This window comes from Myotis myotis, unplaced genomic scaffold (genome assembly GCF_014108235.1).
Source record: "Myotis myotis isolate mMyoMyo1 unplaced genomic scaffold, mMyoMyo1.p scaffold_m19_p_13, whole genome shotgun sequence".
Classification (NCBI taxonomy): domain Eukaryota; kingdom Metazoa; phylum Chordata; class Mammalia; order Chiroptera; family Vespertilionidae; genus Myotis; species Myotis myotis.
The window spans coordinates 20,861,307-20,886,393 of NW_023416317.1; positions in this window are offsets into that span (position 1 = coordinate 20,861,307).

Here is a 25,087-nt window from a genome sequence, read left to right on the forward strand (position 1 = left end):
TCCTAGCTTATTCCTCAGAACATTTGCACAGTGTGTCTCTGTTGGGATGTTCAGGATTGACTGCTGAGCACTAAGTAAGCTAGGCCCAGGCACAGAAACAGATTTGCACACAGAGGCTTGATGGAATTTTCCTTTGATGAAGGGCTCCCGCTCATGGTCCCACCCCACTCCGAACAGACACGGTAACTGGCACGTGTGACTGAGGCCTTGGTAAAGAAAGCAGAGGTAGAGGGAGGGTTGGACAGTCTACCCTAGCCAGGGACTCTTGAGAGAGGAGATGCTTGAACTTTACTACCAATGTTTCAAACAATAAAAAATGCATACAAAATAATAATACTAACACCTTCCACCCACTAACAAACTCTGCCAAAACTCAGTGTTTTGTCCCAGCCTCAGTGGTTGAGTGACGTATGAACCAGGAGGTGATGGTTCGATTCCAGGTCAAGGTACATGCCCGTGTTGCAGGCTCAATCTCCAGTAGGAGGCATGCAGGAAACAGCAGATCAATGATTCCCTCTCATCATTGATGTTTCTCTCTCTCTCCCTCTCTGAAATCAATAAAAATATATTTTAAAAACAACTACAGCTCAGTATTTCACCCTGTGGCAAGCCCCCTGAGAAGAGAAAGGAAACTTCAGAGTGATTAAAGCTCCTGCGTACCTGGCCTCCTCCATTCACTCGCCGACCTTCTATCCCAGAGAGTGTGGCGCTTACACTGATATAAATGCTTTTCTTCTTACTATCTACAAACTATCTACAAAATGTTTTCATACTCCATCTCTTTCTACAAACTGTTCTCTCTTTCCCTCTCCACCCCCATATCACTATTCTATTTTTGACATGGATCCCTATTAAAACATAAATACATAGCATTTCATTCAGTTAAAATTTCTGAATTGCATTGAAGCATTTAAACCCACAATAGACACACTCACTCTCACAGTGTGAGTGCTGGCAGAGGAGGGTGGAGGGGTGAGGGGAGAATATTGAGTTGTTTTTCCTTCCTGGGGATGCAAAGCTGTAACCTGCAAGAGAGCCTGTGTGGTTAAACAATGTTTGTGACAGCGAATTTTATGTGTCAGCTTGGCTGAACCATGGTGTCTAGCTGTTTTGTCAAACATTCTGGATGTTTCTATGAAGGTTTTTATGGTCGGGATCAACATTACAATTGGTAGACTTTGAGCCTTTTCATCCTCTGTAAGGAGGGAATGATAGTATTTACCCTGAAGGAGTTTAGGAGGATTGAATGGGATTATAGATGTTTAAGTATGCTGAACAATGTTTGCATAATAGATTGTCCTCTATAATGTGGGTGGGCCTCACTCAATCAGTTGAAGACCTTAAGAAAAGAAAAAAAAGAGAAAAGACAGAAAAAAAGACAGGAAAAAAGATCTAGCCAGTAGATCTTGGACTCACCAAGCCTCCATATCACATGAACCAATTCCTTAAAATAATCTCTCTCTCCCTCCTCTCTCTCTCTCTTCTCTCTTTCTCTCTCTCTCTCTCTCTCTCTCTCTCTCTCTCTCTCACACACACACACACACACACACACACACACTTCTGTCTCTCTGGAAAACCCTGACTAAAACAATGTCAAAATACAACTTGCATTTTTTTTCATTTGTGGCCCTTTACAAATACAATATGATTTCACTTACATGTGGAATCTAAAGAGCAAAGTAAAAAAAGAAGAGAAACAGACTCACAACAGAGAACAGACTGACAGTTGTCAGAGGGGAGGGTTTGGGGTGCTGGGCGGAAAGGTGAAGGGATTAAGAAGTACAAATTGGTAGTTGCAGCGCAGTCACAGAGATGTAAATTACAGCATCGGGGATACCGTCAATAATCCCGTAATAACTATGCTTGGGGCCTGGCGGGTACTTGAAACATCTGGGGGACCATTCTGTAAAGTACAAGATTTCCTAACCACTATAACGTGCATCTGAAACTAATATAGAATAATAGCCAATGTACACTGTAATTGAAAAAGAAAAAAAATTAACTAGGGGCAAAAGATAAGAATTTCAAATAGGGATGGGACAAAAATATGCTTAGCATATTCTCTTCTAATTCACCAAAACTTACTCTTTTTCCCCTGAGACTTGCATTATCTTCTACCTACAGTCTGTACTTGTTTAGAAGGCATGCGATTAATCTCTATAATCTCAATAGCACTCAACTAATGTTTACTGAATTCCTAGATAGATAAATGAGTGATGATTTCAGAAAGCCAAACCCAATCATAATAGTAACAAAGGAACCACCAGGTAAGCAACAAAGCCATCAATAAAAATATATCTTTGGGGCATGGCTATAGAATTAGCACTGTGCTGGGGTTCACAGACTTGGAAAAAATAATTGTAATTGTGGCATTTAAGGTAAAGAAAATAAAGGCAATAAAAAATGCTGGTACAAAAGGAGCAAATGATGAAAGAAAATAGGAAAAGAATCGTAAGAAAGTAATGATAAGAAGTAAATATGATGAGAGTAAATATGAGAAGGATTAAGTATGATAGAATTTTTTAAGTGCTAGATTTTAAGAACTGAAGGTGTACATTCAAATTATAACACTGCCCGTCACCCCCCTTCTCCAAAGAACCCTTGGCCAGACAGTTGTCTCCTCTGCAGAATGGCTTTAAACCCCCTCTCATGGTGCTCACCCTCTAGGTTCTCCATGTATTATCTGGTGAAGACATTGTGCCAACATCAAGTACTAATTTATTGATTTTTCCTCCCACCCACTGCCCTCAGCCACAAAAGCTAGTCGGTTACCCAGACATAGCAGCTTCCATACTCAAGGGCGCCTTCTTTAAAAGAAGCTATTGATCTCTGTCAACATCCAGTGACATGACCAAATGTAGGGTGAACCACCCCATTGCCTTCTCAATGATTTCACATTGCACTATGAAATTCACATTGTCTGTTTCAGGAGCTTCAAAATCTTGTGACATCAGATAATGGGTCAAGTAAATGCCTCCAAGTCCTTCAGATCAGCAATCTTGTCACAAGATAGGCAGTCAGATGAAATTCTCAGGAGCACAAAGGCCCTCGGTTGTGTTTAAGGCCAGAGAATTCCTTCCCAGTGTGTGCAGGCACTGAGTTCTCTGTTATGCAACCACGTTTGTGGAAATGTTTTATGCTTAATCAACCTCTCTTTGCCCACATGCCTAGAAATGCAATTCCCTTTTCCATAGGGAAAATTGGCCCCTGACTGATTTCTATTACATGCATACATCCTCCCCTCGCTGGGCAGGCAGCAGCGGGGGCTCAGCAATGACAAAGTGATGGATAGGGCTCCCTGGAGTGGAGGAGATGCGTCTCCATGGGACAGAGCGCCTCCTCTCCATCTATCTGTTCTGAAGGTATACCATCTCACAGCTGGCAGCCCAGAAACACAGCACTGAGATCCTGAGCCTCCACCAAGTGCGCTGAGAGAATTGGGAAATGTCAACGGAAATCATTTCAACAGTGAGCCCTGGCCAGTGTGGCTCAGTTGGTTAGAGCATCGTCCCGTGCACCAAAGGGTGGTGGGTTTGATTCCAAGTCATGGCACATGCCCAGGTTGTGGGTTTGATCCCCTATCAAGTCGTGTACTGGAGGCAACCGATTAATGTTTCTCTCACACATCAATGTGTCTTTCTCTCTCTCTCCCCCTCGCCTTTTCTCTCTCTCTCTATCTAGAATCAATGGAAAACATATCCTTGGGTGAGGGTTTAAAAACAAAACAAAACAAAAAACATTTCAACAGTGAAAGAGGTCAGAGTATTCCATTATAGTCCTAACTCTCCTGCTATTTAAATAGACCTTGGATAAATCACACAAGTTCATTGGTGAAATGGATTCTGTCTGTCTTACCTCTCTCAGGGACCAATTAAATGGTAAAATATGCAGCTTTCTTTTCTGATACATATTATCATATGCAGCCCACCAGGGGCAAAAACTCAAGGTGCTTCGTGGTGCCTGTTTGGCTGACAGCAGTAGAGCTTTGTGGTTGTGTGTCGGGAAGGGTGTGGGAAGTGACCTCCAACTCTGACTGTATGTGTGACCCCAGGCAACTCACACAAATTTAGCTATAAACCTCCTTATCTACAAATGAATTAGTTATCACCAGGTTCATTCTGCAGGTGACAAAATGAACGCTGCTGGGTTGATTCTACTTCTAGGCATTGCATTTATTCTGGACATGCTGGTGACATTTGGGGCAGTGTTTGTTTAAAAGATTGAAAAGAAGTCAACTCGTGGAACGTTAACACCACAAATTCACCACTGGGCCCTCCTTCCCCTTCCTACCATCCCTTAGTGAACTGAAATTTTTGTAGGATTACAAAGCAAGTCTTCCTCCACACTGCCCATTAGAAGAACAAAACATGGGTTCAAAACACTGTCTTCTAGAATGTGTATCTTGTGGGGCTGAGCAAAGGACACAAGGGAATGTGGTGGGAAAATTCCAGAATGTACACAGATATGCTCAAGACAAGAAAAGTTAGAGATGAGGGAGCAGGGGAAATATCCCATGGAATATTGGTCACCATGGCTGTATTCGAAATGATGACAGTTAATGTGTTTTGAACGTCTGTTATGCAAACATTGTGCAGCATACTTAAACATCTAACATCTCATCCAGTCTTCCCACAGCTCCCTCAAGGTAAATACTAGCATCCCCTCTTTACAGAGGAGGAAAAGGCTCAAAGTGGTGTCTCCTGGCTGAAGTCACACGGAAGTAAATTACAAAAAGAGAATGCGTCTATGATAGCCTGTTGCTTTCATCTCCATGCCTGACTACACTCTTGGGGTTTTTAGAGTTCATTCAGCAGGTCACATAAAATAACTCATCTCGAAGTGGCCAGGCAAGCCTTCTGGGCCTTAGATTGATGTTTCCTGCCTTCACCGACCCACAGGAAGCTTCAGTTCTCAACATCTCTAGATAAGAAGTGATCCCAAGGGCTCTCTGGGCCTAACAGGAAAAAAATAATAATAATAAGTAAAGAAGATTCTAATAACAAACGAAAAAAATGGTAGTAGGAAAGACAACTAAAAATAGGAACCAAAATTTCCTAGAAAATGGGAGAAAAAAATGTTGGGTCTTGAAAAACTAAAACTAAAATGTATTAAAATCAATCAATCTTACATTTAATATAAAACATAGATTATACTGTAATTCTTTGATAATTAAAATTAACAAATAATTTTTAGATCCTTTTCCAAAGAAATTATATAAGAGTATGACATGGTACCCTTTTCTGTGCAGCCATAATGAGGATCATTTCTGCAAAAAGAGTTGAGGTTTCATCAATTTTCTCAAAGGCCTTGCTGATCCTTTGATATTCAAACCATCAAATTATTTTCTTTTGAAGGCATCCGTGTTATCATCCTTGTCAGTTTTTCTCTTCTTCAATTATTAAGTGGCCTAGCTCTGTCAGATCCTTCCTTGTCAATCATTTTGCATGCGATTAGAGAAATGCTCTATCATCCCTTTCATCTTTGCAAAACCATGCATCTTTTTTTAAGCTTTGCAGTTTCCTTTTGCAATCAAATTGCAATAGACTTGTGCTGAGTTGTCAGATGTCTGAGTGTAGCCCAACAAAGGTACGGCATTGTGCTCATAGAGAGACATGTTTCAAGTGAAGAGGGATATTTGATTGGAGACCATCAGCTCCTTAAAGACAGGTATTGTTTTATCCATATTTCATTTAGCTCAACAATGGATATGAATGAGCTCATGGTTGGTGCACAGTAAGTGTACCCTGGCTCTGTGTTGACTCATGAATCCTCTGGGGCGGGATGGGGCGGGGAGGTAGGAGTTGCCACTATTTCCACCATTCTTGCCAACTCTAGAAACCACTTAGTTTTGAACTTGATGCCAAGTGGTTCTTTAGAGAAATTATCTAGATTTCTGACTGGGCCTCCACAGCACAAGGAGCTATAGAGTCCTTGGTCCAAGCGTTCTCAAACTGTGTACCCCAAGGACCCCAGGGATCGCTGCAGAATAACAGAAGCTGGGCAGACAGAGAAGCTCAGTGGAGAGTCAAAGGGGAGACCTTACGTTTCCTTGTCTTTTTTTCAGTCCAGGCAGTGCTTCTCTCTGCTTTGTATATTGGGTTTTAGGTGAAGATTTCACTGGTTGAAAAAACTGCTCTAGTCTAAGCCTATCATTTTACATACGAGAGAATAACCCAGAAAGGGGAAGGAACTGGACACTGGAAACTCCCAGCCGAATTCTACACCTGAGAAAAATGAAATGATGATCTCCTCCAAATGGCATATTTTCGAAGCTTTTACGTGACCGAAGTCTGGATCTCTATTAAAAGAACAGCCCCCTGAGCCTTCTCAGTTTCACCCATTCTCCAGTCCGGCTGATTCAGCAGCCTTGCTGATAATATCGCTTAGAAAGTGTAATTTAACAGTCATCAGTGACTCACGGAGCATCTCAGCGTGTGGGCCCGCGGCCTTTTCCTCCCGGTGTGGGCTTCGGTGTGCCTTCCACATGAGTAACCATTCTGCCAGTGGGTCTGTGTGCAGCCACGCTTGTCAGCGGTAATCAGAGCGAAGCTGCCGGCTGCGTAATGCAGAATGAATATTTCAGGGGAAAGGGATGCATCCAAGACCCTACAAAAATAGAATGATTTCTAGTACTTGCATTTGTTATTTTGTGGATGTGGTTTCTATTTCCATTGACATTGCTTTTTACTTTCTTTTATTCTTTCTGGCTTCTTTGTTGTATACAAGTGTATAATACTATTTTCTCATTTCACTCTCTACATGTGGACTCACTGAAAACATAAAATTGAACCTGTACGTGAGGAGGAAATTATCTAGGAGCTGTACAGCCGGGAAGATAGACAATCTCCTGTAGCGTGGACTGTGTGTGTGTGTGTGTGTGTGTGTGTGTGCGCGCGCGCGTGTGTGTGTGTTTAGAAGCATTGCCACTAACCTGAGCATAAAAACATATTGTCTAGACCAGCCGTGGGCAAACTACGGCCCGCGGGCCAGATCCGGCCCGTTTGAAATGAATAAAACTAAAAAAAAAAAAAGACCGTACCCTTTTATGTAATGATGTTTACTTTGAATTTATATTAGTTCACACAAACACTCCATCCATGATTTTTGTTCCGGCCCTCCGGTCCAGTTTAAGAACCCATTGTGGCCCTCGAGTCAAAAAGTTTGCCCACCCCTGGTCTAGACCTAACTGCTCATAATGGAAAGAGACAGCGAGAGACACACAAAGACAGAGATCACTGAGAACAAAGTTCAGAAACAATGGAGAAACGTTGGTTAGCAAAAGGTTTCTCTGAGTCTTAGAGTTTATCTAGAGCAAAAAAATAGCTCTTCCATGAGTCATTCTCAACCTCCTTTGGTCTCAATACATCTTTATAGCTGTAAAAACTATCAAAGACCCCCCAAATCACTTGTTTCTGAAAGCTGTATCTTTCCATATGTATTATGTTTGAAATTAAAACTGGGAAACAAAAAAAAAAATTTCTTATTTTTTTTAAATAACAATAAATTCATGACATGTTAACATTCACAAAGTCTTTATGACAACAGGAACAAAAAAATGGCTTCAAACACTGGCAGCTGTTGCGCTCAGGCTGGCAGATATAAGTTTTCCGAAATGCTCAGTGTTTGCATGGGTGCTCAAATGTGCCATTGGCTGCGATGCTGTCGGTGTTGTTCTTAAAGTAACAAGCTCACTTCATTCATTTGAGAGAAAATGTTTGCCAAATGCGCCAGTCTAAATAACCACAGTTGGTCTGCCAGTTCCTTCAAGGAAAACTGTGCTCGATGAAAACAGCAGTTAGTTCTGCTCACAGCTCAAATGATTGCCGGCGTGCTTTCCCCCGAGACGGCCATTATGCTTTGTTTGCGACAGAAATATTGCATGTGGGTTTCTTTTGCCTTCACACAGAATAATACTCAAGGGTCAAAATTTAATAAAATTAGAAATTTTACTGCTTCATCAAGAACATTCCTAAGTGAAACTGGCATATTTTATCGTGTAATGCAGGGTGTGAAGAATATAATGACGGCTCATGCAATTGATGCTGGGGCCTTGGTTTGTACTAAAGCTGCAGCAATGCAAGTGTCAGTGGGAAAGACATATCGTGTCTCAGTGTTATTATGAAAATAGTGCTGACCTCTCAGAACCCCTGAAAGGACCTTAGGGACCTCCAGGGGACTCCTGGGCAGATGTTGAGGACCACTGTCTTTAATTCTTTTCCAAGAAAAGGAAGACCTTTCCTCTTCTCCACTCTGCCCGTGAACAAAGCAGGCAGAGGCTTGGGGCCAAATGGTCAACCACCAATAAATATAGCATGCCTCTTCTGCCCCCGGACCCCAGCCTCTTCCTAGTGGCCTTATCTCCTAGTGATACACTCCCTTTCCTCCTGCCCCTCCTGCTAGTTGAGTTCACTCTGTCACTGGCAACGGAAAATTCCTAATCAAGCAGAGTATTCCAAAGACCAAAACCTGAACCCCTTACGTCTGATTCCACAGCGTAGACCTTACTTAACCTATTACCTTTATCTGTAATCAGTGATTGATTACAATTCAAGCACTCAGTATCACCCTCTATTTATTATAAATGTTCTGCAACATATTCTGAGTATATTTATTAGATAGAATGATACAAAATTGCCTTTTTGTGTGGGTCAAAATGGTCGAATATCATCAATTTCATCTAATTCAACCTAAAACCAGCCAAAGCATTATTTTCCATTATTGATGGGGGACAAATAAAACACATCAACTGAGAGAAAATGGACTGGTTGCCAGTGGCTGGGTGGACATCGCAAATAAGAAAGGAGAGCCAGTGAGGTAAAGATCACATGACTTGCAATGTGCCTCGTCAAAACCAGCAAGGCAAGTTTGGACTGCACTGACTTCATTCAAATATTGAACTCATCTGCTTTGTGCTGCCATGACTCTGTGTTGTTGGGGGGAAGAGGCGGGGGAAGAAAGACATTCCACTGCTGATGCCCCTCCATGTGGACATCTAACCTCTCTCCACACCACACCACCTTCTCCTCCCCATGGGAAACTTGCAATAAAGAACAGGGCATGCACAGCCTGTTTCTGACTTCTCTTTGCTCTTAGAAAGACAAGTTCTGGTCTACTCCTCCTAACTGTACATTATGTAGGGCCAGGCTCCCAAGTGGGACAGAGAGGTGGGTTGTGTTAGTGCAGCATTGTCTTCAGGTAGAAATTTGGTAGTATTCGGGGGTTCACAGTAGAGAATCGCACTATTATCACACTCGTAAGGCAGTTTTCTGACTCCTCAGTGTCTAGTTCTCAATTTGGCAAGAAAATATATTCTGTATTCCTTACACACTGATACTGTGTTGTTCATATTTGCTTACCCAGTTCATAGTACACAACAGTTCTTGGACAAATATTTGTTGAGGGAAAGATATTTACAAATACATACCTTCTTAAGAATAAGACTTTATCCACACATGGAGGCCACAAAAAGAAGTTCACGTTTTATGTTAAGGCAGTGGTTCTCAACCTGTGGGTCACAGCCCCTTTGGGGGTCGAACGACCCTTTCACAGGGGTCACCTAAGACCATCGGAAAACACATATTGAATATATAATTACATATTGTTTTTATGATTAATCACTATGCTTTAATTATGTTCAATTTGTAACAATGAAAATACATCCTGCATATCAGATATTTACATTATGATTCATAACAGTAGCAAAATTACAGTTATGAAGTAGCAACGAAAATAATTTTATGGTTGGGGGTCACCACAACATGAGGAACTGTATTAAAGGGTCGCGGCATTAGGAAGGTTGAGAACCACTGTGTTAAGGGAATGGGAAGCTAGTGAAGGATTTAAAAAGGAAGTTATATGATCAGACTCCTGTTTAATAGGTTACATGTCTGTGAATGTGAACCTCTTTCTGGTGGAGAGCCAGACAAGGACAAGTGGGTGGTGCAGGGAGGCGGGAGAGAGGATGTTATTTGGGTCTGTTTCCACCTCATTACTTCCATGGTCCTCTTTCCAGAGACTAATGGGAGATTTGCATCCTACGTGATCTCTGTGGGTGGATAGTGTAACTTTTGTGGCCTGCTTCCCACTGCCTGGCTGCTTGTTTGTCCTTGATGCAACTAGGCCTGTCTGGGGCTTGTGATGATGATGTCAATACTGTTCCAATGGGAAAATGAGATTGATCGTAGAACTTTATGGATGAGTTTTAGCTATCTGCTTCTCAGAGATAAAGCCACCCACACATTATGTGACTAGCAATGCAGCCATTCTTTCATAGTCACTGTAGTCTAGTGTCATGGGTGTCAACTGGGGACGCACCATAGATTTGTCTTTGTTTTCTATCTCAGAACTGCCCTGTGAACAGACTCTTGTAACATTCCTGATACGGCAAGGGGACACGAGGACCTGGCCTAAGGTCTGGAGGGAAACTTTACTACCTTCCACCCTTAACTAGAGAATTGGTCTCTTTTCTCTGACAAGTCACCATTGTTAGCAAAGGTCCTAACATCTACAGCAGGGAAAGAGAAGGAGAATGTCAGCCTAGTCAACCAGATCAGCTGGATTAATCTTGATGATGTGTGGAGTGACAGGTATCAGAGGAAGCCCACCGCACCATACAATTTGCAAGGGAGACCCGATGTTGGGATTACAGCCAACAGTGACCATGACATTGTTACAAAGTCATGCAGCTATGTGTTATCAAATAAAAGATGGACAGGAAGCATAGAGCTGTTGATATTGTTTGTTTTACAGAGTTCTGAAGACTTTGGACCTAGATTCCTGCTGGAAATGAGTGGGGTTTAGAACACCCCTGCCAGGGAACGCAATGGAAGTGAAACCACACCACCTTCCGATCTCTGGCACAGCAGGGCTGAGTGTCTCCTTTACCAGGGCCATATTCTCTGGAGAAATGTTTGCTTACAACATCACTTGTGCAGTTGTTTGCATGGATAAGCCAGGAGTCTAACTCTTAAGAAACTAAATATATGCAAACATTCATTCATTTGACAAATACGTATTGAAGGGCTACTGTGTGCCAGGCATATGTTATAAACGAGGTAAACAAATATGAACAAAACAGACGTGGCATGTGACCTCATAAATACATATAGATGCCAGCATGGGAGAATATAGAAATGTTTATTTCTAAGTCAGGCATCATGAAAGCAATTTAACCTTCCCCTTATTATACAGATAAGGAAACTGAGGCCTAAGGTTTCTAATATCACACAGCTAGTAAACAACAGGGTTAGGGTTAGTAAGAAGCATCATTAACTGTTATTGAGCACTAACTAAGTACCAAATACCTGGTAAGGAAACAGTTGACATTGCTTATTTTCACAAATTGTCACACAATCTCTCTGAGATAAGTACTATTCTCATCTTAGTTTTCTAGATTCAAAAAACTGAGACATAAAATCATAGAGCTAGGAAAATGTGAGCTAAGACGTATATCTAGGTAGGGTGAGTGTAGACAGTGTGTTCCTAATCACTGTCATATTGTAAAAGTATTTCATCTCAACTGCACCACCACTTGTCACCAGCCAAAGTCCAACACCTGCTAATAGCCATATAACAAAGGAAATTTATCCAATTTATGAAGGGAACCATCTGTGCCTTGCATTAAAGCCAGAAGTGTCTGTGAGAAAATGAAAATAGGTTTGAGATTCCCCAAAAATGTCTGAAATATTGGTCTCTTGTATTTCAGTATATTATGTTTTTATGTTGGAAAATGATGAGTCTTAACAATAGAGGTTGAAATAGAAGTTGATTTCCTGTAAAGGTCAGTGTTCTTCATTTTACTAGAGCCCTTCCAAGAGGGCCCTTAAAATATTAGCCCTTTCAGGCCCCTCACAACTTATATTGTCCCCAATTTACCCCAATATGGAAGTTGGCCTTAAGATTTGCCTCAGGATAAGATTAGTTTTGCTTAGTCTTTGACAGCTTCTACTGGGTAATTTAATGGTTCAAGCAAAGCAGCAAATAAATAAGAAACTTGTATTAAACCTGATGGAGCTCATTTCTATTTTCCTAAGGAAAAATGCCACATAAGCATTAATCCATTTTATTAGTTTTATTGGGTCTGGAGACCAGAAGGGTGCTGATGAAGAGGCTGGCTTTTGCCCAGGGTTTTATAAACCCATATCAGAAGTGAAGAGCAAGCCACTTGTGCCAACTGCCATAGAAGGAACACCGAGAAAAAATGACAGATGAATCATAGGGACAGCCGGTTCTGAAAATGCTATTTTCCACCGTGAAAACATGGCCAGAAAGACCATGTGTTCATGAAGCTGTCCAGCTGAAGCAGCATGTAAAAGAGGGCGGTGGAGTTCTTGGAGGAAGTTGAGAATGGATACTCACAGCTCTATACGTGAGGTCTTCCATTTGCTTCAGCACAAAGAACATGTGTGCTCTGGGTAGTCATGGGAAGGAGGGTGGCGGCTTCCCAGCAAGCCCTCAGAGCAGGTCTCTCAACCTAGCTGGGCTTCACTTGTGAAATGCCTGACCTCTCTCTTCTCTCCTCGGTTCTAGTGATTCATTTACTTGAATCTTGTTTGATAGAGGTCTACAATCCCTTATCCACAACCCTGAATCCAAACTCTCTGAAAACCTAGAGTTTATAACCCATTTATGGTGAAACTTGACCTCATTACATTTGGCAGTGAATGTGAAACTATTCATAGTTTTTAAATTGTCTTGTTTGGTATAAACATTTATGCATTTCACTGCAGAGAAATTAATACTAGTACACTTGATTATGAACTCCTGCCCAAACAAAACATACTTGGGGGGCGGGGGTGGTTACATAATTAATGGAGAATGTGTCATGTTACCTTTCAAAAGTAAAAAATTCAGAATTCTGGAACACATCTGGTCCAGGAATTTTTAATATGGCACTGTAGACCTGCCCTTTGGTTTGCTTGTTCATCCTGGTTCCCATTTCCGATTAATCTTCCAATCACAGCTTTGTCCAGACCTTCAACTTCCTTCCCCCGGCACTTTTTCAATGCATCCAGGTGTTCTTAGTAAGAGCTCTCTAGTAAGTGCAGATCTGCTGCTGCTGCTTATGGCTGAATCATACCTTGAACTCAGCCACAAGCCTTGCTCACAAAGTCCCTTCTCATTCCATGCTGTCTCTATATACAAAGGGGGGAGGGGGGGGGAGATGGGACACAAAAAAACCAAGGCTCAAAAAATTAATCAATTCCTATACAACAGTCCCAACATAATTCTAAGACAAATGTTATAAGCAACTTGAGGCAAGAAACAGACTCCACCATCTTCTCTACAGAACAAGCTGCATAATTTGCAGAGTCCTATGAAAATCAAAGTGCAGGGCCCCTTGTCCAAAATTTATCAAGAATTTCAAGATGGTAACATCAGAGCATTAAATCAAAAATAGGGCCCTTTACGCCTGAGAGCTGCGTGACTGCAAAAATCATAAGCCCTTAAAGCCGGCACTGCTTCTCTCTTTTCCACAGCCCCCAATATAGCATGACTTGACAAAATATTGTTTCAGCTGAGCGCTATCAATGACAATCAATGGGAGGCAATGCCAAGCAACAATATCCACTAGATGTTAGAGCTGACTTCACAATATTCCTTCCTACTTTATTACTATCCACTAGACACTTTGCTTAACTTATGAACTGCTTTTTTAATGTGTCGAAATAACACTTCTGTAGTGGGCATATTGCCCAGGAGATGCTAAAAACCTCTCTGTGCTCAGAGAAATTTATTACCCTCAAAGTTTTTTTCCTCTTTCTTTACAGCAAGTGGAAACCTCTTCCAGAAAACATCACACACCACTTCCTCAAAACACTTTCTTTCAGTAGCATTGTAGATTTGACGGCATGTGCATTTGTCATGTGAGTTTATAGACAGCCAACATCTCTTCATTGACTATTGAGCTTATTCAAGTACTGCCAACTCGTGACATGAAAAGTAAGCTAACCAGCCAGTAAGGCCAGAGTCTACACTATCATGTTTAATTGGTAGACAAGCTTTGCCTCATTATGGCTGAGCCAGTAATGTTCAATTATATGTACAAATAAAAGGCAGCAGATATATGTAAAATCAGAAACGATGCATAATTCAAAACCTCTTTTGTGTCTGTAGAGCTGTTTCTCAATGTTCTCATCAACTATGTTTTGGTTGTGATATGAGAAGAGCTCCAAGTACACAAAGTAGAGATGCAGAGAGCTAAGTCAGATAAGCCAGAGGCTTGTTCTGTATCCCCATCCTGTTACCTTGTGCAATCTCAGGACAAAAGGATGCTCAAGTTTTGGGGAACTATCCAGATAAACTGTTCCTCATGTCACAGAGAGAGGATCTGAAGCTCAAAGAGGCTTCTTCCAGCAGGCCTATCCATGCAGGGAACTGGAATCAGATTCCCACTTCTCCATGTTCTCCTTGGAACTTGGCTAAGGGCATGGCTTCTACTACACTGGTCTACATTCCATGTCAAAGATAGGGCTGAGATATTGAGAAAACTGTTGAAAGCAGATCAGGTGTCAAGTGTCCATAAAATAAGTTCCTAAGAGTGGTAAACATTAACTGTCATAAGGTCAATAAATAAAACCAAACATTGACTAAACACTTACTTACTGATCAGTAAATAGCACTGAACATTGACTAAGCACGCACTTACCGAGTCAGCAAATAGCACCAAACATTGACCAACCACATAGCCGTCTGACAGGCACTGAATGAATTAACAACAACAAAGGATAAGCTAATAACTTAGCCATCTCCTTCGTGAAAGGAGCAACGAAGGTGGGAGATAAAAGTGAGTTCTCACTGGACTCTAAGCTCCACTGTGGCATGTACTGTCTATATGCCTCTTATTTCTGGCAGCCAGAAAGATCCTTCCAAAATTATAGTCTCCACTAGCTCTGGGAATAATGCTATGTTTGGGGCAAAGCACAGTATAGAATTGGGGTTGGAAACTTGTGTAAAGGTCCAGATAGTAAACATTCTTGGCTTTGTGAACCAATATCAATGCGACCTCTGTTTTATTTTTTTTTCTTTTTTTTTTTATTGCTTAAAGTATTACAAAGGGTATTACATATGTGTCCATTTTATCCCCCCGCCCTAGACAGTCCCCTAGCCTCCCCTATCCCCCAATGTCTTATGTCCACTGGTTATGCTTATATGCATGCATACAAGTCCTTTAGTTGATCTCTTACCCCTCTACCTCCTGCCCCGCAACCCTCCCCGGCCTTCCTGCTGCAGTTTGACAATCTGTTTGAGGCAGCTCTGCCTCTGTATCTGTTATTGTTCAAAAGTTTATAAGAAAACGCGACCTCTGTTTTAAATCATTGATATCCCTTTGTTAATATTCTCTTAATCAACTCGGGCTGCCATAACAGCAATTACTTTCTCACAGTTCTGCAGGCTGGAAGTCTGAGATCAATCAGGGTGCCAGCATGGCCGGCTTCTGGGGATAGCTCTCTTCTTGTCTTACAGATGGATGCCTTTTCAGTGCATCCTCACATGGTAGAGAGAGGGACAGCAACTCTCTGGCATCTCTTCTTACACAAGCACTAATCCCACCTTGAGGGCCCCACCCTCATAAAATCATCTAATCCTAATAACCTCCCAAAGACCAAAGACCCCATTTCCAGATACAGTCATATTGGGGGTTAGGGTTTCAACAGAAGGAGACTAAATGCAGAGGATCTCTGTTCTGTGCTGATAAAACCTTCAAAATACTAATCTGTCTCTAACCTATTTTTTTGAAGTCTTTGACTCAATTTTTTAACTGCTTCTGGAAGATTCAAAATGGAAATTAAATGAAGACATAGGAAATAATATTAAAATTTTTTGTTAATGAATTGAACCCAAGCCAACATTTCTTCTGAAGAAGCATTTCCATGCGTCTCCCTATTCTTCTCTGCATTCCTTCCCCTCTGTCCTGCTGATTCACTTCCTTTTATGTCTTTCAAGTTCACCAAGGACCTTCCTTTCCCACAGAAAACAGCCTATGATGTGCTCATGGTAAAGTGTTAAGTGACTAGTAATACAGTAAAAAGAAATACTGGGACTTAATTTCAGGAAATTACTTTTCTATCCAGATTTGGTCCATAATTTATGTTGAAAAAGTTTATTCCCCCCTCTGTGCCTCAGCTTCCTCATCTACCAAATGAAAATACTGATCTCCATGGTTTGACCTCTAATGTCCCATACGTCTATTACTATTAGGTCATCACCCCTAAACAACACAGTTCTCAAGAGTAAATGCATTTATTAATTTTATTTTATTTTTTATTATAGTTTGCATTTAAAGGAAATATAGAAAGATGGAAATGTAGCATCTTAAGGCAGGACCCATCAGTGGCAAGATTACAGGCACCACATGTTTATTATGCAATTACTTAATGAGGGTCTCTATTAAGGGCCCTCCCTCCGTGTTAGTAATCCAGAGATAAGGCCACATATAAAACTGATTTTTGGAGAAGACTTAATCTAACCAAAGTTGGTTAAAAAACATTATCTCCCTTGCCAATTTCACTCTACTGGTAATTCCCACCAGAAAGGGCTCTCCAGGATACAATGGTTGAGTTTAATAGGTCATGCCTACTATGCATACAGGTAATTCAATGATACAAATATCAGAGACTTGCTATCTCTGCTCTGACAGCTTAGCCCACATGATGCAGTGACTGCCTCTCCGCATTAGCTTCCCCTCTCTGCACATTATTTTCCCTTTTTATTCACTATGCTTCACCTCCTTAAACCTCACTTCTCACCTATATGATGGAAGATGTAATAGCAAAAATTCTATATTGCATCTTGCCACAAATACACTTTTATGGGACTGTGCAATGATTAAGTCAGATAACAAAAACAAGTTAGATACCTCAGAGTCTGAGACATAATAGATATCCATTATCCTCTAAATCAGTTATTATTTATTGGGCAGGAAGGGGGAGAGCTGTATTTCCTCCAGGGGACATATGGCAAAATTTGGAGACATTTTTAGTAGTCACCACTTGGGGAGGCGCATTAATGGCATCCACGGGGCAGAACCCAAGGATGGTGATAAACAGCCGACAGCACATGGAATAGCCTCCCATGAAAAAGGATTATCTAGTCCAGAATTGCCGGGGTCCAACCCCAGCGGGTCCAGGGGTCCCCAAAGGTGTGGACGGAGTCAGCGAAAAAGGAATGACATGGAGACAGCGTTCAGTTGATCAGCAGCCTAGCCAGGATCTCCAGCCAGGATCTCCAGCCAAGTTCTGGTCTGGATCTCCAGAGAGGTTCTGCTTTGGATCTCCAGCCAGGTTCTGTGTCCATGTTCTCTTGCTAGGTTCTCCAGGTTCTCCAGCCAGGTTCTGTATCCATGTTCCCTCGCTAGGTTCTTCAGCTAGGTTCAGTTACCAGGTTCTAGTCAGGTTCTCTTGCCAATTTCTGTAGTCAGGTTCAGTCCAGGATCTTTTGCCATGTTCTCTCCAGCGAAGTTCTTCTGTCTCTAGAGAACGTTCTGTGTAGGTTCTGTGCCTAGGTTCTGTCTCTCTTCTAAGTTCTGTCTTGTTACATCTGTATTTATACCAGTTGATTCCAATCCTATCAATCTCTATTCCAAAGGTTAGGGCGTTTCTTATCTCCATTCCAGGGAGTAAAGATTATGTAGCTTAAGCATGATTGTTCGTAGTTAAAGTGATTAATTACCCACCTGGCACTTAGTTAAGAAGTTTTATTCCCTCCCTAACTTCAGGGGAAAATCCCTACCTGGGGAAACAACCTTTCTCAGAGACCTTGGTTAAAACACATAGTGCCAAGAAGGTGAGCAAACATATTAAGAACAGTATGCTATATATGCCAGGTCCCTTGAAACAGCAAGGATGGACTGGCTCCCGGCAAATTCCCCCTTTTTTATTTTTTAAAAGCAGTCATTAAAAAGAAAAACCCCAAATGCTCTCTTGTATCCATTTTAAGAGTAGGATTGGCGCTTTCCGCTATTACCTGAGTCCTGATCTATCACCCCAGGGAGAGCTTGCCAATCCTGCACTTTCCCGGGGTGGAAAGGCTGCAGTGGGGTTAAGGATAAGGCTCCTTGGGCCTACCTTCTCCCATGCCTTTACATTTACCTTTCCTTCCTCAGAAAAGCATGGACATAATTCTTGTATAAAACGTTCTGTCTGACTGGGAGTAACCTTAATTCCTCTGCTAGCAAGCATATGTGTTAAAAGATCAATACAGAGTCTTATTTCTTTAGACTCAATATGGCACATCTTAATCTAAAGATCAATACAGAGTCTTCTTTCTTTGGACTCAGTATGGCACATCTTCTCAATCTAAGTTCTGTACTACCCACCTTCTTACCCTACTTATCCTCTATAGGGGGGTCTGAAGTACCCTGGTGGAGTCCTATCCGTCCTGAATGTGGGGGTTTTCAATGGGGGGGAGCTTACCTAGGGGAATCCTGTTCCAGGGGTTCCCAAAGGTGTGGACGGAGTCGGCGAAGACTATCCACCCTCTTCCTATGGTGGAGTCCTATCCATCCCGAGAGTGGGGCTTACCTAGGGGTCCCTGTTCGGGCGCCAGATGCTGGGGTCCAACCCCAGCGGGTCCAGGGGTCCCCAAAGGTGTGGACCGAGTCGGCGAAGAAGGAATGACACGGAGGCAGCGTTCAGTTGATCAGCAGCCTAGCCAGGATCTCTAGCCAGGATCCTCAGCCAAGTTCTGTTCAGGATCTCCAGCGAAGTTCTGGTTAGGATCTCCATCCAGGTTCTGTATCCATGTTCTCTTGCTAGGTTCTCCATGTTCTCCAGCCAGGTTCTGTAGCCATGTTCCCTCGCTAGGTTCTCCAGCCAGGTTCTGTCCAGGTTCTCCAGCCAGGTTCAGTCACCAGGTTCTCTTGCCATTTCTGTAGTCAGGTTCAGTCCAGGATCTTTTGCCATGTTCTCTCCAGCGAAGTTCTTCTGTCTCTAGGTTCCGTGTAGGTTCTGTCTTCTAAGTTCTGTGTGTAGGTTCTGTCTTCTCTTGGTTCTGTCTTCTTCATTCTGTATTTATACCAGTTGATTCCAATCCTATCAATCTCTATTCCAAAGGTTAGGGCGTTTCTTATCTCCATTCCAGGGAGTAAAGATTATGTAGCTTAAGCATGATTGTTCGTAGTTAAAGTGATTAATTACCCACCTGGCACTTAGTTAAGAGGTTTTATTCCCTCCCTAACTTCAGGGGAAAATCCCTACCTGGGGAAACAACCTTTCTCAGAGACCTTGGTTAAAACACATAGTGCCAAGAAGGTGAGCAAACATATTAAGAACAGTATGCTATATATGCCAGGTCCCTTGAAACAGCAGGGATGGACTGGCTCCTGGCACAGAATGTCAATAGTGTCACGGTTGAGACAATGCTCTAAATTAGTGCTAGACTAAATGCTGAAGCAAGTTTTGAATATAAGATATTAATTCTTGCTACCTCTCAAACTCAATATTCCTGTTTTCTTTTATTAAAATTATAATACACAGCCTGGCCAGTGTGGCACAGTGGTTGAGCATCCACCTATGAACCAGAAGGTCACAGTTCAATTACCAGTCAGAGCACACGCCTGGGTTTCGGGCTTGATCCTGAGTAGGGGGTGTGCAGGAGGCAGTTGATCAATAATTTTCTCTCATTGTTGATGTTTCTATCTCTCTCTCCCTCTCCCTTCCTCTCTGAAATAAATAAAAATATATTTTTTAAAAAATTATAGTACACAAAACTCAAGAAAATATATTTTCTACTCAGTGCTGGGCACCAGGAATGACAGAAAATAAACTCTATCTTCCCTTGCTCCTTCCCTCAATCCCTTCCTTTCTTTCTTCTTCCCCTCTGTTTCTCCTTTTCCCCAAAGCTGTGTAAAGATGGCTGCAAAGCAAAGATTTGCAGAGACTATCAAGGCACATAATTTGCATTTCAAGTTCACCATGAAAATTTATGCTCCTGCAACAAGCAGGAAGCTCAGGAAACTGATTTTCTCTCGTGACATATGTACTCCATAAGGCAGAAATTGTTGTTGTCAGAATAACTGAGCTAAAATATCAGGATATTTGCCTAAACTTGGAGAGCTTGTCATATAAATTGCCACTGAGCAGGAACTGCATATGGGATTAGAACCTGCCTTTTGGAGGGCCGATTAGTCAGCCCAGGCAGCAGAACTGGCCTAGTAAATAACACTAAAATGAAATGAGCTACGTTCTCAGAAACGCTGTACTTTATGTTGCAATGGGCAGTTAGGGAAATAGAGGGAAATAATGGCTGCCCAATGCATTCTCGCAGTTTTACCCAACCATGGCCTCCTCTGTCACAGGTGCTGTGTACCAGTGTGAAGTACGATCATGGGTCGGATACCCTCGGTGGGGAGGAACACATGCAAATAGCTAATAATAACATGGCGGGGGCGGGGGCAGGGAACACAATATGTCTTTGAAAACAAAAAATAACATAGTGCTGTGAGTGGATAAAAGAGGTAGGTTAATTCCAACTGGGTGGAATCAGGGAAGACTTTAGAAAAGCATATTTAAACTAAGCATTCAAACATGAGTAAGATCTGATTAAGATCTCATTATATGATCCTAACTTGAACTCCATGGACCTCTGGATGGAGTCAGTGAATTGGGATGGGGCAGTAATTACCTCTTTATTTTCAACAGCCTCTATCTGACATTTAACATTTTCTTTAATTACTAATCCAGGCCACACACACAGAACTGATAGAACCCATGGCTCTGCCACCAGCAGAAATCCCAGGTGTCCTCATAGATGCTACTAAGTTCAGATATTTGAAATATTATTCATGTTCATCACTCCTTTGAAATCAGAGCAATTATTAGACCAAATGTTAGATCTTGTTATTTGAGTGCATTAGAAAACACATACATTACTATATCACAAATTAAGTTCTTTAATTTTGTTAAGTAGTTTTACATATAATTGGCTTTCTTTGTAAATTTATGAATTTCATATTATGGATTCTAAAATGTTGTTCTGACAAAAGAGAAATAGACTTCACCCGATGCCAATGGGCCCACGGCACAGAGAAAACTACGGATGCATGACAGACAGAAAGTGGATTCTAGAGAGACTCCTGAGTCACAGAACAGTACAGATGAGTGTGTAGGAATATGACTTCAGGATTGGTTTGAAAATAATGAGAATAAGACCTGACATTTTTACAGTATTTTACCATGGGTCAGACACTACTCTATATTAGTCAGTTAAATTCTCCTAACAACTCTTTGAGGTAGTTAAAATTATTTTCCCCATTTTTCAGATGAGGAAACTGAGGCAAAGATGCAAAGAGAGGATAAATGACTTGCCCATGGTCATACAGGCAGTAAGCGGTGAAGATGGGTGACTGATTTCAGAGGCCACACTGATAACACCTACAATAACAACAGTAATCACAATAATAGCGGTGATCACTTGCTAAGTGCTATGTAGGCATCGAGCACTGTGCTGTTACATTACAGACATCGTGTGGTCTAATCCTTATGGCCTTTCTGAAAGGTAGTTATTATCCTTATATTGGAAAGTGAGGCGTAGAAAAACTATAGGACTTTTCCCAAGTCAGATAATTAGTAAGTGGTGGAGTGAGTACCAGAACTCAGGTCAATTGTTATCAAGCCTGTAGTACAGAGTATACACCACATAAAATTGAGGCTGAATTATAGCTGACCTTGAATGCCATGCCAAGAAGTATGATCTTAGTCTGTGGCAATGGAACCAACATTATATGATCTATATTTTAGACAGATTGTTGCTGAAACAATACAGAAGATTAATTGGAGAAGCAAAAAGTTAGAGACAACAGTACTAGGTAAGCAGCATTGGAGTACCTGTCCTAGGAGCAATTAAATAAAAGGTGAGGACAAGAAAGGCATTTGAGCAAAGATGATATCTGATACATATCAAACATCATAAGGGGACAGTGTCAGAAAGGGTAGATGTCAAAGATACCACCCGAGTGTCCAGGTAGAGTGAGTAGGTTGAAGGTGAGGTGACTAACTGGAACAAGGAACACAGGAGGACAAACAAGTTTATCTTTGAGGGTTAAAGAGTGTGAAAGTCAATGAGTTCATCTTTGAACCCACTGAGTTTGGGGTACCCATGAAATACCCGGCTGAGTATATTCAATGGGCAGTTGGAAGTTTGGGTGCAGTCCTCTGTAACTGAGACGTAGTCTGTGTCCTGGAGATGCTCTCATATTTTAGAACTAGACCATAGTATTGGGTCCAATGGAATAGCTGAGAAATGGATGCACAGGTATAAGGGACAGCGCTTAGGGGGGGAAATTGTTCTTTAACGGGGGGAGGCAGTGGAGACAAAAGAAAACGAAAGAGTAATAAAGTAATAAAATAATTCCTCAAGAAAGATTTTGAATTTATTTTTCTGAAGGCTCTCATTTAAGCTGGTAGGAGTGGGCTTCTCTTGGATTTAAGTCCTAATTTGCACAGAGGCAGAGGAATAAAAAAAAAGGCATTTCTCGATCCCGCCTAACCTATTCATAGGTTGGAAGTTACAAGATAAGTACTGGAAGAACCATTTGGCCAATCAGGTCCAAGGAGGAGAGGTAAAGGCTGTGATCATTTGTCTAAGGAACCTTCTTCTCAACTAGAGTGATTGAAGGGTGTGTGTGTATGTGTGTGTGCGCAGGGGAGAAGGGGGGGCCTTGCATTGTTCACAAATAATGTGTCACTGTTACAAGATTGTGTGAACTCTGGAGACAACATGCAGAGGAATTTAGACCATGACAATATTAAAATAGCCTGAATGAATGTGGCACTATCTACCGAGAGCTATGATTCTTTACGGAAGTGGGAAGATAGAGTGGTGGATAATAAACTAGTCAAGCAGGTGAATCATTTTAAATACCTGGGAAATCTCATTAGCCAGCAGGGAAAAGAATCCTGAAGCTAAGAGATTAAAATGTATTACAATAAAGAAGAACATTAAAGGAGATTTATAATACAGTCACAAAGATGATTATTAAATTTGGTAGGACAATGTGGATATGGGAAGAAGGAGATAAAAAGACAATATGTAGAAGCGTTGAAATAAAATTTCACCTTTCACTTGAAACTTGGGTAAGATTAGAGGGTGGAGATAAGCAGGGGGCTAAATGTTGGTTATCAGTGACAAGAAAGAAAGAAAAGAAAGAAAAGAAAGAGAAAGAAAGAAAGAAAGAAAGAAAGAAAGAAAGAAAGAAAGAAAGAAAGAAAGAAAGAAAGAAAGAAAGAAAGAAAGAAAGAAGGGAGGAAGGGAGGAGGGAGGGAGGGAGGGAGGGAGGGAGGAAGGAAGGAAGGAAGGAAGGAAGGAAGGAAGGAAGGGGAGAAAGAAAGATTAGGAAAACACATTGAGAGAATGAATAAAGTCCCAAACTGCAATCTGTTTTGCCAGTAACATAAAATTGAGCCCTCCATGAGGAGAAGGGCAAGTTCTTGGCTTCGGAAGCAGGAAATTCTAGGGTGAGCAGTATATTTAAACTCAGCTTAAAGCAGAGGCTCCCATGGCTTCCCGAGATCGTGGTTCTCATTGTCTCAGATCAGCTCTGCTCTCCGCCTCGTGTGGTTTCTTTCTCACTAAGGCTTTCCCCTGGTCTAGAGGTGGCTGCCACAGCTCCAGACCATACATCCTCTCTGCTTTCCAACAAGGGCAAAATCATTGCTTTCCCCACAGTGGTCAAGCATGAGTGTTGGATATCATGCTCACCAGCCATACTTAGGCCATCTGCCCATCCCAAGCTCCAGGGAATGGGAAATGATCATCGGCTTAAGCCAAATTGGGCCCATCCCTGGAGTAGACGGGATTGGTGAAGACTAAATCTCATGAGTTAAGAGTGGGTGAGGTGTGGTTTTCCCAACTAAAAATAGGAGATGATTTTCACACAAAAAGGGAAACAAAGATGGCAAAAATAATAAACGTTCACTAAAGCTAACAAACTTCAGTTCTGAAAGTCCTCACTTAAGCTTCTTATGGTAAAGTTCTAATCCATTTACCTTTTCTTTGATCAATAGTGGTATCACGTACATAGCATAAGCAAAATCCTCATTGTCACAATGGAGAAAAGCCTTTTGGCACTTCATATTGGTGGTCTGCCTAACTGCAGTAATTCTAGTTATTGCAGATGAACTATTCTTATATATTTTTTCAGTCAACCTAAAGAAGATGATGGCAGAGGACACACCAACAAAGATAAACAACCTGTCCACACAGTCATTAGGCTATCCTGCTGCTTACTGTGAAAAAAGCTATTGATCATTTTCCTATGCATTCTTCTGATTGTCATCTGTGCCTCTCTGCTGTGGCATGCCCACCATTCACCCGGCTCAGCCTCACGAAGGAGGTCTGGGCAGATGAACTACAACCTATTAGGGCCCCAGTGCAATTAATGCTGCTGAGAACATCAAATCGCCTGGAAAACAACAGAGGAGGGATGGCTGTGAGCATTCATTGCAGAGGTCTGTGCAGCACATGACAAAGCATCGCACATTCATTTCTTAAATTCAAGAGAACATGATTATCATACAGGAAGAAAGCAGTCAAATGGAGCTCCTCGGGTGGGGGCATTTGAGCACATTAACACATTTAACTTTTGTAAAGCCTGGGAGTAGAATTAAGCTCTCTTTCCACATATTTTCACAGTGTGTAATTACAGATGCCAATCCAAGCACAGCAGAGGCTGCCCTTGAATACATTAAGGTGAAACCACACTTCTCTGGGGGAAGAAAGCAAGAGAGGCAAATTGCGTGGTGTCATCCATCAGGCTGGGGCAGCTCTCTGCATAGAAAGCGCAGAGAAAACAGTATGTATAATATGGGAAGTTCCCTAAGTAAGAAGAGAAGTAGCAGGAGAGGCAGTTTGCTTTCCCTGCTTAGTCCCACACCCCCTTCTTTCATCCCACACTCCCCCTCTCCAATGCCTAACAAAACACAGAATAAGTAAGAGAGCGGAGTCATTAGAAAAACATACTTCTTTGTAGAAACCAAGGTCTGATTCCTAGAAGTTTACTTAAAATATCAGAGAATTTTTAAAAAATACTCTTTCCAGTTATCCTCACATTGTGTTATCATCGTTTTCGAATACAAAGTGAATTGCAATT